Source organism: Heliangelus exortis, chromosome 2 (assembly GCF_036169615.1).
Source record: "Heliangelus exortis chromosome 2, bHelExo1.hap1, whole genome shotgun sequence".
Lineage (NCBI taxonomy): Eukaryota > Metazoa > Chordata > Aves > Apodiformes > Trochilidae > Heliangelus > Heliangelus exortis.
This window is the reverse complement of record NC_092423.1, coordinates 24,130,645-24,142,818: the sequence shown is the minus strand read 5'-3', so window position 1 is coordinate 24,142,818 and position 12,174 is coordinate 24,130,645.

Genomic DNA, 12,174 nt, shown 5'->3' with positions numbered 1-12,174 from the left:
AATTAGAATCAATGGGTGATGTTTTCTACACAATAACTATCTGAAGCGTGCTATTGGAATGGCCACTGAGACAGAAATCCTTGTAGCATTTTTTATAAAATAGTTCAAACATTTTTTTGTGTGATATAGATGTTCTCTATGAGGTTAAGCAAGAAAAAATCTGTCAGACATATCCACCTTTAGTGTGTAAGAACCACATAACCTAGCTGTGGGATACATTCATCTGAAAGGCCTGTTATGCCACAGCTCTCAATGATGAATGTTCCCCTTCTGTAGAATTTAATTTTCAATATATTCAAGTATATGCCCATCATCCTGAAACTGTTTATCAAGGATTATGTTATATGTTTTCACGTCACTCATTTAAATTCCTGAAAAGTGTAGGTCTGTGTGAATAGAAACTTCTTTTCAACAGATAAAGTGAGATTTAATGTAAAAGTACTTGTGAGGGCATAAATCCTGCTTGTAGCCTGTGCCAATTGATTACCCAATCATTTCCCTTTGACAGAAAGGAAAAAAATAAAAAATAAAAAGTCCAGCAAAATTGTGATACATTTTGGGGAACTTTGTTGAGTGATTTGCCAGTGACAGGAGTGTTAAACTTTTCATTTCATTAGCTTGTTGTGGTTTGACAGCCGTAGGTTCCTTCTCACTATGATATTTCACCTGTTCTTAGAGCCTAGTGCATCTTGACTTGTATAGAGACAATTGACACATGGGTCCAGTACTTCAAGCAGCAGGTGGGAAATAAAGTGGAGAAACTATAGAAATGTTATAGAGAAAGGCTATAATTAAGTAACAGTCATATTCTCTTGGCTTCTGGTATTAAGAAAGCTCATCTCATAAGCAGGCCTACTTAATATTTTAAACATATACTTCTGAGCCACTAGTACTCATGTTTCAGTGAGTGGTACCCTGATATCATACCATGAGTAAGATGGAAAACAGTTTCTTTTCTGTTGAGAACTACTGTAGAATTCACTATGACATTTTCTAATGAGTATATAGAGTCGAGGTCTGGACTTGTCTGGCAATTTTATCAATACAGTGGTTCAACCAGTTTAAGAGGGCTGATTTACAATTCCACTTAACACTTACTTACAGTCTTGTTTCATTTCAGTAATGTGAAGTCATCCTGCCACTCACACATTTGAAAGAGTAAAACAAAATCCTACCTTCAGGGAATGTTAGAATGGAGACTCTGGGGTCTCCCTGCCCTAGTTTTAAATCTGTCTAGTTGCATTCCTTCAGTGGTTTCATGTAGTTGTGCTTATTTGAACTAGAAAGATTAAAAAACCAGGCAGAGCACCTTAAAGATATACATCTGCTTTTCAAGTATGAAGAAAGAGCCATATACAGTAAAAATCAAAGTAGATACATCTCTTTTTCATACCTATTTTTCATACAAATTACAGAGGCATACACTAGTGGTCAAATTTGAAGATGAAATGTTGATTCGTGTTTATTCTAAAAGGTGGACATGAAGGATCTCAGCTCATCTTCTACTAAAGTAAAATTTGCTCGTAATCCCTGACCAAATTCTCCTTCCCTATTAAACAACACAACTATCCATTAGCAGTTGTATCTGCATGCAATGTAGATGGTCAGAGACATCATATACGTGACGTACCTATGTATACAGTTTTATGCTATGTGGATAGATATTGTGCATACATACAGTATTTATCATCACAGATGTGTGTACAATGTCTTGGTGCTATTAGTAAGCAAGGACAACACATATTCTTTAAGTTGTGTAATGAAGGAATGATATAACATGGTGAATAGGAAATCTGTCAAACTTCCAGCAAAGTCAGTTGCAGCAAGACAGCTTGCATCCATCTCCTGTTTCTCAGAGGCAGCAGCAACAGTGGGAGTAAATCTTCTAGAAAGTCTCTATAGGCAAAGATTACATTCCCCTTCTTCCTGACTAATCCCATTCACTTTTCTCCACACTACTTAGACAAATTACTTTTCCCTTTAAAATGTCATTTCATCCAGTCCAGAACTGAACCTTTACTGATTTTGCACCTTCTCTGACATTATCCCTCTGGAACTTTGTGCTGAGTGTGCGAGTGTATGCGTGTGTTTGCATATGTGCAACTGTCAGAAATGTTCCTTTGTATTTCTTATGTTATTGAAGCTTTGAGACAAACTACTGTTGAAAAGAAGGAGCTTCATCTAACTGCAGTCTTTTAGAGCCCTGCATAGTTTTTACAACTTGCAGGAACATGCAGTATGCCCATAATTTTCTTCTTTCGTTGAAGAATATTGCATAGCGTTTGTGTTTACTGGAGTTCACAATTCAGGCAGCAATTCAAAACAAAATGCAAAGGCAACTAATATGTTACCAGAGAAAAGAATATGGAGAAGTTAAACAGTTAATTTTTAGTAGGCACAAATCACATTTCCATCAAGTGCAAGCAGTCAGCTGTTATTGTAGGTCACTAAGATACAATGAATTATTTTCTGCAGTTCGTGGAAAACATTAGGCAGCTGTAATAAAGTCAATGGTATTTCCTTCCTTACTGAAACATTACTTCAGCAAAACCTCTTGTTTTGTTAAAACACAGTTTTATGCTTGATAAAATTTTGTTGATTTCTTCTTTTTATTATTGTTTGTTTGTTTGTTTGTTTCTTCTCTTGATTACTGCAGATAGAGAAAACACTGAGGGAAAAATATGAGATGAATGACGATTGATCTAAACTAAAAAGGCTATAAATGGAAGGGGGGAAGGGAGCACTTCAGTGGCCTCTATATAACATAGATCTTCAGTCTGGGGAACATACCACAACATAAATGTATTTTTAAGACATTAAAACTTTACTTAAATAAAAGCTAGAGTATTACATATCATAGTTTATTACATTTATTTTTCCTTATGTACTTATCGGTAGCTATATGTACGAACATACAATGTTACTTGTTTCAATGTTTATCTTACTTTATAAACATCTGTTTAAACACTGCATAAAATATCTTTAATAAGGCTCTTTATGCCAGACAGTCATGCATCTTCTACTCTTGTTTTCTTTTAAGATCTGATGAGCCTGAAGAATTCCAGGCTTGCTGGAAATTCTGAATGAATCAATTAAAAGGTGGGAAGTTTTCTTTTGGGACACTGATCAGTGATGAATCTCTCAGAACACTGTGAAATGAAAAACAATAGACCTTGACAGTACATTTGCAAAAACTGGTCAGCCAGCTGGGTGTGCACTGTGAGGGAAACACTTTTACTTTCTACAGAGAAACAGCAGCCTCAGTGTTTCAAAAATTTGCACAGTCCTATGGACTGGCTCACAAGCAGTAGCAGCTGGACCTTAAGTTAGGTACCCACATGTTAGTAAGCAAACTAACATTACAACAGAGGAATGAGAAAATTGTAGGAATTAGTGAGGGGCATGTTTGGATGGGAAGTTATAGCTGGACAGGGAAACAGCATGCATAAAACCTGCAGACCTTGGCAAATGTTGTATTAACAATTGGCATTCTTTCTTTTTTTAACATTGTTATCACTGTATCAGTACAATAGAGTTTCCTTACCCTTGTCTTGATCAAAATACTTTAGCTGCTTCAGATGTATGTCCAAATATATATGAGTTTGGAAATGCCAGATCACACAAGCATTTTTTCTAAAAATTCAGGAGTAGTATCCTTGATCCTGGAGAGCTAGGAATGGTTTGTAAAGGTTTTTAAAGCTCATATTGCTGGAGTTGAAAGATGCTGACCACATCATAAGAAAAGGTATTAATATATCTGTCTCTAGAGAAATGGGTCATATTTGTGCCTAGGGAAAAAAAATTACCTAGCCTAGAACCTGTTTCTTTTCCACCCATTTGCACTGTCACAACATGGTGGCTTTCAGGAGAAGATTTATCCAACAGGAAGGAGCCTATATTTTAAGGAGTTAATTCACTTGGCATTGCACTTATCTCTGGTTTATGTTTGGCTGTGAATAGCCTGTCATCCCCAGACTAGTAAAACAAAGCAACTGGTGAAAATTGTAGAAACTGTTAGGTATCTACCACCCAACTGAACTATCTCAGAGACTTCCTGGGTTGCTGCTAACCTGAATGTGTGGATTTGCAATCAGCAGGTAGGTAACCCAGCTTCTAGTGCAATCAGCAAGATTAATGTGTCTCAACAGTTGCAGCATTTTTTAAGCCCTTACTTCAAGCCTACTTGAGACCCTTAAGTATTTTTTAATATCAGTTCTCAACTTCTTATCTCACCCTAGCAAAACAAGACCTCCCATCCATCACACATCACAGCTTTTCTCCATCTCAGCTGCTTTGTCTATTGTCAGCTCTTTGAAGAAGAGCTTCTCTCTCTTAGTCTGTTTGCACAGTTTTCAACACCCACCCTGGCTAGTGAACTCTATCATATCCATGATCAGGTCTCCATTTGGCAACCTTTTAGCATTGGGAATACTGGGTAGAGCCATGGCTGTCTACATGCAAGATAAACTCTACATGGCATAGCTGCAGAGAAGGACTGGAATGGCCTGAAAAGGAAAAGAATGAAGCACAGAGAATCATAGAATCATAGAATTAGCCGGGTTGGAAGGGACCTCAGAGATCAAGTCCAACCCTTGATCCACCGGTGCGGTTGCTAGACCATGGCACTGAGTGCCACATCCAGTCTCTTTTTAAATATCTCCAGGGACGGAGAATTTACCACCTCACCAGGCAGTCCATTCCATTGCCTGATCACCCTCTCCGTAAAGAAATTCTTTCTAATATCTAACCTAAATCTCCCCTGGCACAACTTAAGACTGTGTCCCTTGTTGAAAGTCGTCTGGGAAAAGAGACCAACTCCCACCTCGCTACAACCTCCTTTCAGGGAGTTGTAGAGAGCAATGAGGTCTCCCCTGAGCCTCCTCTTCTCCAGGCTGAACAGCCCCAGCTCTCTCAGCTTCTCCTCATAGGATCTGTGCTCGAGTCCCTTCACCAGCTTAGTTGCCCTCCTTTGGACCTGCTCCAGGACCTCGATATCCTTCCTGAACTGAGGGGCCCAGAACTGGACACAGGACTCAAGGTGTGGCCTCACCAGCGCTGAGTACAGGGGCAGAAAGGAGGCTTACTCAAGCTAGCAAAACAATGGTTGATATTCCAAACAGGAAAAACAGGAATACAAGACTGAGGGGGAAATCATGGAAACTGGAGGACAATGCAGCCTCCTTTCGGAGGTTTTTATTTTCTGACTACTTCTCCCATTAACATTCAACTGCATGTTTTAGAGTGGGACTGCTTAATTTAGAAAGAGTTTAAAAATGTGAGTAGTGCTGGATTAGACATGCATGAGGAGCAGCAGTGAGATAGGGGTAAATCTGTGTACTCATCACATTCAGATATGCTTTTTTCCGGTCTTCTTTCTCACTGATGAAATGTTCATTCTCTATTACCAGAGTTCTGCTCATGTTCTACGAAGTGATAGTGGGTTTAAGTGGCTTGCTCTATGTTGATGCTACTTTCTGAGTGTGGTTCCCAATCTTACGTATTTTACAGGGCCTTGCATGTATATATGATGAAGTTAACAAAACCAAACATACTTCTGCATGTTTTTTCTGCTCTGGGGTTTGTTTGTTTGTTTGTTTGTTTTAACTATATACTTTTCTATCATCTTATTGAGCATTGAGGATATGAATACAGCTTGCTACAATTTCCTAGGAAGAAAGCCCTAGGAGGTTTGTCTATTAGCAGAGCAAACAACCCAATTGAACTGCCCTGTTTTGAGGATGGAGAACACTTCAGGCCAGTATTGAAGTCTGCACGGGCATACCTGTACCATCCTGCATCACAGAGCAAGCCTGCAGAGGTACAAGTCCAGCTCTCTAGGCACACTTGACAAAGCTGTGCCTTGGTAGTACATTATTTGATGTATTAACTGCACAAAAAGCTGCTTATCTTTAACCAAACATTTCCAGAATATAGGGAAGGGGTAATAACTAAGGCAATGGTCAGAACTATTTAGTTAAGACAGGTCAACATGGGAGTTACCTTCCTTTAATTACTACTAATTTTTCTCCTGCATTCTGAAAAACTCCTACAATAGGTTTTTCTGGTCTTCTATAGAACCCCTCTCCAAAATAAGACCCTGTTTGTGCCATAGCTTTAGCACCAAGCAGACCCACAAAAAGCAATGAAATTTAGCAAAGGAAACAACCCCAAATGCTGGTAACAAAGTGGTAATAGACTGTAAAAGACAGGTCTGAAGCTTGTGATAACGAGCTTTATTTGCCAATGAATGTGCCTCCATTCTTCTATTGAGAGCATTTCTACATCAGAACTTTATCTTTCCTGCAGTTAAATTGAGCAACTCATTGTCTCATCAAGGTTAAGATCACAAGAGATCATTAGGTCATACAGTCTGATCAGTACATCCCAGACCATTGCCTTTGACTCATTCACTGCTGTTGTCTATCATGGTTTCAGCTAAACTAGGTACTCTAAGCAGATACCTGACTCTTCTTCAGACAAGAGATTTCTCCATTTGCCCTTTAGTAGTTTTTTCCCTACTTGTTAATCTGTCTCATCTTTATTCTAAGTCATTTTTCATCCTTGTGATAACATAAAGAATTGTGTATTCTTCTTGTACATTCTTGTACATTGTTCTCAGGCAGCTTGTAATAACCTTGCATGACCTCCAGCTTTTTTAAATAAATATTTAAAAATAAATATTTATTTATTTAAAAATAAATATTTAAATAAATATTTTTAAAGTAGCTAACACCACAAATGGGTTTTATTTAAGCTAAGGAGAAGCACCTACAGAGTGACAGACAGCCACCTTCAAGCTATTATAGCTATTTTAAGATGCCTTTAATAATTACGAATATCACCTTAAGAAAACTCATTTCTGTTAACTATGAAAGCCATGTAGAAACTAATATGGAGAAGTCTGATGGAGAAACTAATATGAAGAAGATCGTGAATGTGTGTGAAGTGAGACAAATTCCATTGCAGGGCTGTGCACGGTATCATAAAGTCTGCCACACCAACGCAATTCACAGAGGTGCCATCATCCTTCTAGTCTGCACAATACTCTAAATAATAAACGTATCCAAGGATGGATGTATCACATCAGGTGTTGGTATGAAACTGTAACTTCTGAGTGTTTCTGCTTGAATAGACATTGTAGCTTTCCAGTCCTGACTTAGTTAAGCACATCAGCAAGATAAGATAGAGGGAAAAGTATTGCCTTTTTTATTAGGACAGCTAAACTGGCCTTTTCCATATAAAATTTTCTTTGTGGTTGCCCAGATAGAAGGTGGTGTTGTCAGGCCTTCTTCTTCCAGGTATGTCTTCTATTTAGCTGTATTAAAATGTGTCTTGCTGGAATGAGAGAAGCTTAATGCTCATAACATGGTTATATTATTATCGTGCTGAATAACATAATAATGACAGAACAAGGATCCAGGGGAAAATATGTTCTGATTTGTCAATTACTTTTTAAAATGCTTGTTAAACTTGTTCATAAACTGGTTTACTGAATGAGGCACTGAAGAGTTGCAATGCCCAGCAGGGTGCCAGGTAAGACTTAAACATCTTCTGAATTACATTGTTTCACCTGACAAATTACCTGTTTTTAATTTTGTTTAAAAGTGGCAACAGTTTAGTGTAAAAGACTCAACTTGAAGAACACATAGCTTTAGGGGAAAACATTAGTTTTGTTCTCATCCATCCGCTCTGTTAACTGAATTGCATCCCCTGTTTCCCATTATTCTGTCTGGTCCTAATGTCACAGAAGCACAATTGCCTAGGCCTTCCTTTATATTCTTCTTTTTAATACTGAATCAAAGTTAGCTCATTTCTACTGTTCTAGACGTTTCTCATTGTTCCAGGATCTATTATAAAACAGCATTCATTTACCAGACATTTCCTCAACCAGCTCTTCAAGGGACTTTAGGGATCTAGTTATTCAGCTTACTGATTTTAAAATGTTTATTTCTCCCACATGTTGTTTAACCCCTTCCAGAAAGACTAATGGGCTGCAAAATACTCTATCATCAATACATGAGAAATGTGTAATCTTTCTTCTTTCCAGATACAGGACAGAAAATTGCTTAATACATATTAATAACTTTACTTTTAGAACTGAATCATAGGCTTAAAATGCTTAAAGAGTTCTGACTTTCCAGTAACTCCTTAGTGCTACATTTTATCTAATTTCTTTGTGTTTATTTATTTGTATATATGTGCTGTAAGTGAACAGAGAACTGTAGAGGGCACAGCATTTTAGTAGCTATATATAGTGGTTTTCACATCAAGTATCTTTAGAAGTTCTCCTTATGACTGGTCTTGGGTTTAGGTGTGAGCAAATGAGCAAATTTACACCATATTTTAAAACAGCCTGTTGCAAAAACTGTATTTAAATTCATGATTAGGAAATGAACCTTCACATAGATAACTTGGATACCTAATTTTATGTATTCCTTTGGGGAAAACAACCAACCAAACCAAACCAAACCAAAACCCAGAAACAAACAAACAAACCAACCCCAAAACTGCCATGTATCCACACATCCCTATTGCATTGATCTCCCACTCCAAAGTTCCATCACTGCTTACTCATATTACTCAGCCAAAAGTGATTTCATCTAATTGCACAAAATAGCTTTAGGATGTTTATTATGTATGATCACACAAGATCATTATACACAGTAACAAATTATGATAATTTTTCCGTTCAAAAAAAAAAAAAAATAAAAAAATAAAAATCAGCCAGCAGGGTAGAGGTCCCAGTATTTTCACCTCACTCTTGCTGGGGGGCTTGAATTTTAAATTCTCCAGTTTTAGTTGCCTACATACCTGGCTGTTCTCCCAGGGCTTCCTAGTTGTTATTAGACATAGGACCCCTCAGAGGAGAAGTCAAAGCATTTATTTCAGCTGGGCTCCTCCTATTACCAGCTTCTAAATTCTCTTTTCTCATCTAGTTCTTGGGTTCACAGCTCCTTGCTTAAAACGCAGTGTCCTCTGGAAAGCTCCACAGAGAGAGAATCATAAATATCAGGGTTGATATATGTGGTCAATACTCCTTCAGGCAGTTTTTTATCAGCAGGATAAGGTTGTTTCATCTAAGGGGTCATTGTGGTGAGTACTTGAACAAAAGAAAGAAAATAGCATGTCCATGGTTGGGACAGACCTTGTAAACAAGGTGTATTCTTTGAATCCATGCGTGCTTGTGCACATGCACACAACTCTGCAGTCAACTCTACAGAAATCAGAAGGCCTTCCAGCCAGAATAAATACATTCAGCAAATTTAGACAGAACATGACTATCATCCAAAAGCAATAATAGGGACCTAAGAACCTTTGGAGAGGCAGAAAGTCTTTATTATTTCTGAATAACTTGTTCCTAAAACAAAGTGTTGAGTATTCAACAAAAAGATGCAATACGTTTATTATTTTTTCTCAAGAAACTGAGATTAAAAGTAGGCCTGGTTAAGAAGTAAAATCTTTTTAATATTCCTAAAACTGACACTCAGTAAGAGGTAATAGTCCAGGTGTGCAAATGTTAGTCAGGCTGCACTAGAATGACCTAATTACATGTGAAATAAAGCTAACTCAGATTTGCATCTTCTTTGACAGTTCCATCTTGGGACATCTAGGGAAATGTTCTCTAAGAGCATAAGAAATATATCACATTAACTTTTTTGTGTCCTGTAAGAGCCAGCCATGCCTCCTGGCTGACAGGCTGAATCCTAAATATTGATATAGGCCCAAGCAGATGGTTTAACATTTGGATATTCTCCATTTGAAAGGCAGATTTAAACTGCTGCTACATGAGATCCTCTATAAATACAGGGAGTTCTGTTCTTTTCACGTTTGCACTGGAATCTTAGAGGCTCAGTTACATAACCTGCACACAGCATCCACATAATTTATGGCTGGGGAAATTTTGGATCATTTGAAACAATTTTACAATTGATGTTTGTAGAAAGCAAGGCCATTCTTTTCATATGACGTCAAATTTAAATTTCTTTAATTTTAAGATCATCTTGTTGCTCATTTCTAATTGAGTCACAGTCTTTGTCATGTTAATGTGCATTCATGTTAATGTGCAAAGGGACAAGAGGAGCCTTTGCACCAACCAAGAGGTGTTAGTTAAAGGGAATTTGGCGTGCAAAATGCTTATCAAGTCATGTTCAGAAGATTTTTGCTTTCAGTTTGGTTTTGTAAGAAGATGAATAAATCTGAGATAGTTCTGATCAGCTAAATGTCAAAGCTGTGTTTTCAGTGGTTCTTTTATTTTCTGTGCCAGTGTAGGTGCCCTGAAAACAGTATGCATTAAAAGAATGCATGCTTCTGCATGACATGAAGCATACATGCAAACAACATTGGTGTAAAATGCACCACAGAGTAGTGTTGAGGGGATGGGATTTCTAAGGAACTGGTGAAGGATCACTTTGGGAATCAGACTGGCTTTTTCCAGTGTCTGGATCATGAATGGCTGAAGGCATTGAAAACCTTACCATTGGTGGTGCAAGGCACAGGATCAAGCCATTATTTTGCAGACTCACTTTAGAGCTATTGCCCTACAATGCACAAATTCATCTGCAACAGTACATAGTAAATGATCAGTGCCAGCTGTGCACCATGAATTTAACACCCATTTTCAAATAGCTAGTAGGTGCTGGATAGCATGCAAATGGTCTCAAGGCTGTGTTTTCTTTACAGAGTTTTTACTTTGATTTCATAAAATGGAATGGTCTCCCAGGGAAAGTGGTGGATTCCCCCACTCTGAAAATTTTTAAGTCTCAGCTCAACAGGGTGCTGAGACATATCATACAAACAATAATATCAAAAGAGTTGGACCAAATGATGTTAAAAAAAGCATTTTGAAGCTTGAAATAAACACCTGCAGGACATATGTGGATGGAAAAATACAGATAACTGCATGGCCACTTCCCTTATGCTCTGACCTGCCTGAGGGAAAGGAGGGAAAGACAGCTGTGGTCCAGAAGCCTTGTAGTCACATTTCTCTAGCTTTGAATCAGAACTCACTTAATGGACTCTCAGCACCACAGTATTTTTTTCAGGATTAGAGCTGCAACATGGCTGGTTGACCTAGAGCAACTGCTCAGTTATCTGCTACTACTTGAGTACCTAATGAATTCACAACACCATGCAACTAGTAGATAAAAAGTGTTCACATATAACTCACAGAAACACTCCTCACATTTTAAGTTTCCTCAGCCAGGGTTGATCATTTTGTGCTGTGTCAGTATAACAGCATATCCACCCTTGGGCTTCCAGGTGTTGTCTAGATATAAGGAAACAAATCCATGTAAGTTATATTCTAAATGTAAAAATACTACCATCATCCACTTTCCTAAGGATGTAGCTGATATTTTAAGTGATATTTCCTCACAGGTGTCCTGTATGGTCTTTTAAGATCTAGCTTTCTCAGGTGTGCATCCACAACAAGTTCTGATTAAAACTGACTTGTCCCTGGGGATAGGCAATCCCAGGAGGCAGTTTGAACACAGCTGTGTGCAGAGATTTCTGTTTTGGGGATTTGCCTATTTTAATAAAATGGTAGGTTAAACTGCCTATGTAATCAGTAGTGCTTCACAGGCTAATTCTGAGCAGGCCACCTGGGAGAGTAACTTCATGGATCAGCTGTAAAAGGCCCCCACTTTTTTTTTCCTCTCACTAGAGGACTGTGTTTATCAAAACCAAACAAATATTTGACCTGAAAGTGTAAGTCGTCTGGACTTGCTCCAACAGCTCCATGTTCTTTCTGTGCTCAGAGATCCAATATTAGGCACAGTACTCCAGGTGGGGTCTCAGAGCAGAGGGGGATAATCACCTCCCTTGACTTGCCAGCCATGCTTCTCTTGATGCAGACCAGGATGCAGCTGGTTGATATAGTTGCAGTTTTCCAGACTGCAAGTACACATTGCTGGCTCATGCTGATCTTTCCATCAAGCAACAATACCCCAGCTCAATATTTATAGGAAGGAGATCAATGTCTGTGGAGAAGAGACAGTTTTAGGTAGATTGGTGGGGAAGGGAACGTGCATTCCAGAAGACTATGGGCACTAAAGACATAAAAACCATTAAGAACAAATCTTGTATATCTAAATATTTTAAATAAAATTATCAAGGAAGACCTGAACTTTTAACTGAGGCAGGAAAATGACTGAAAGGCAACAGGCATGGAAATAG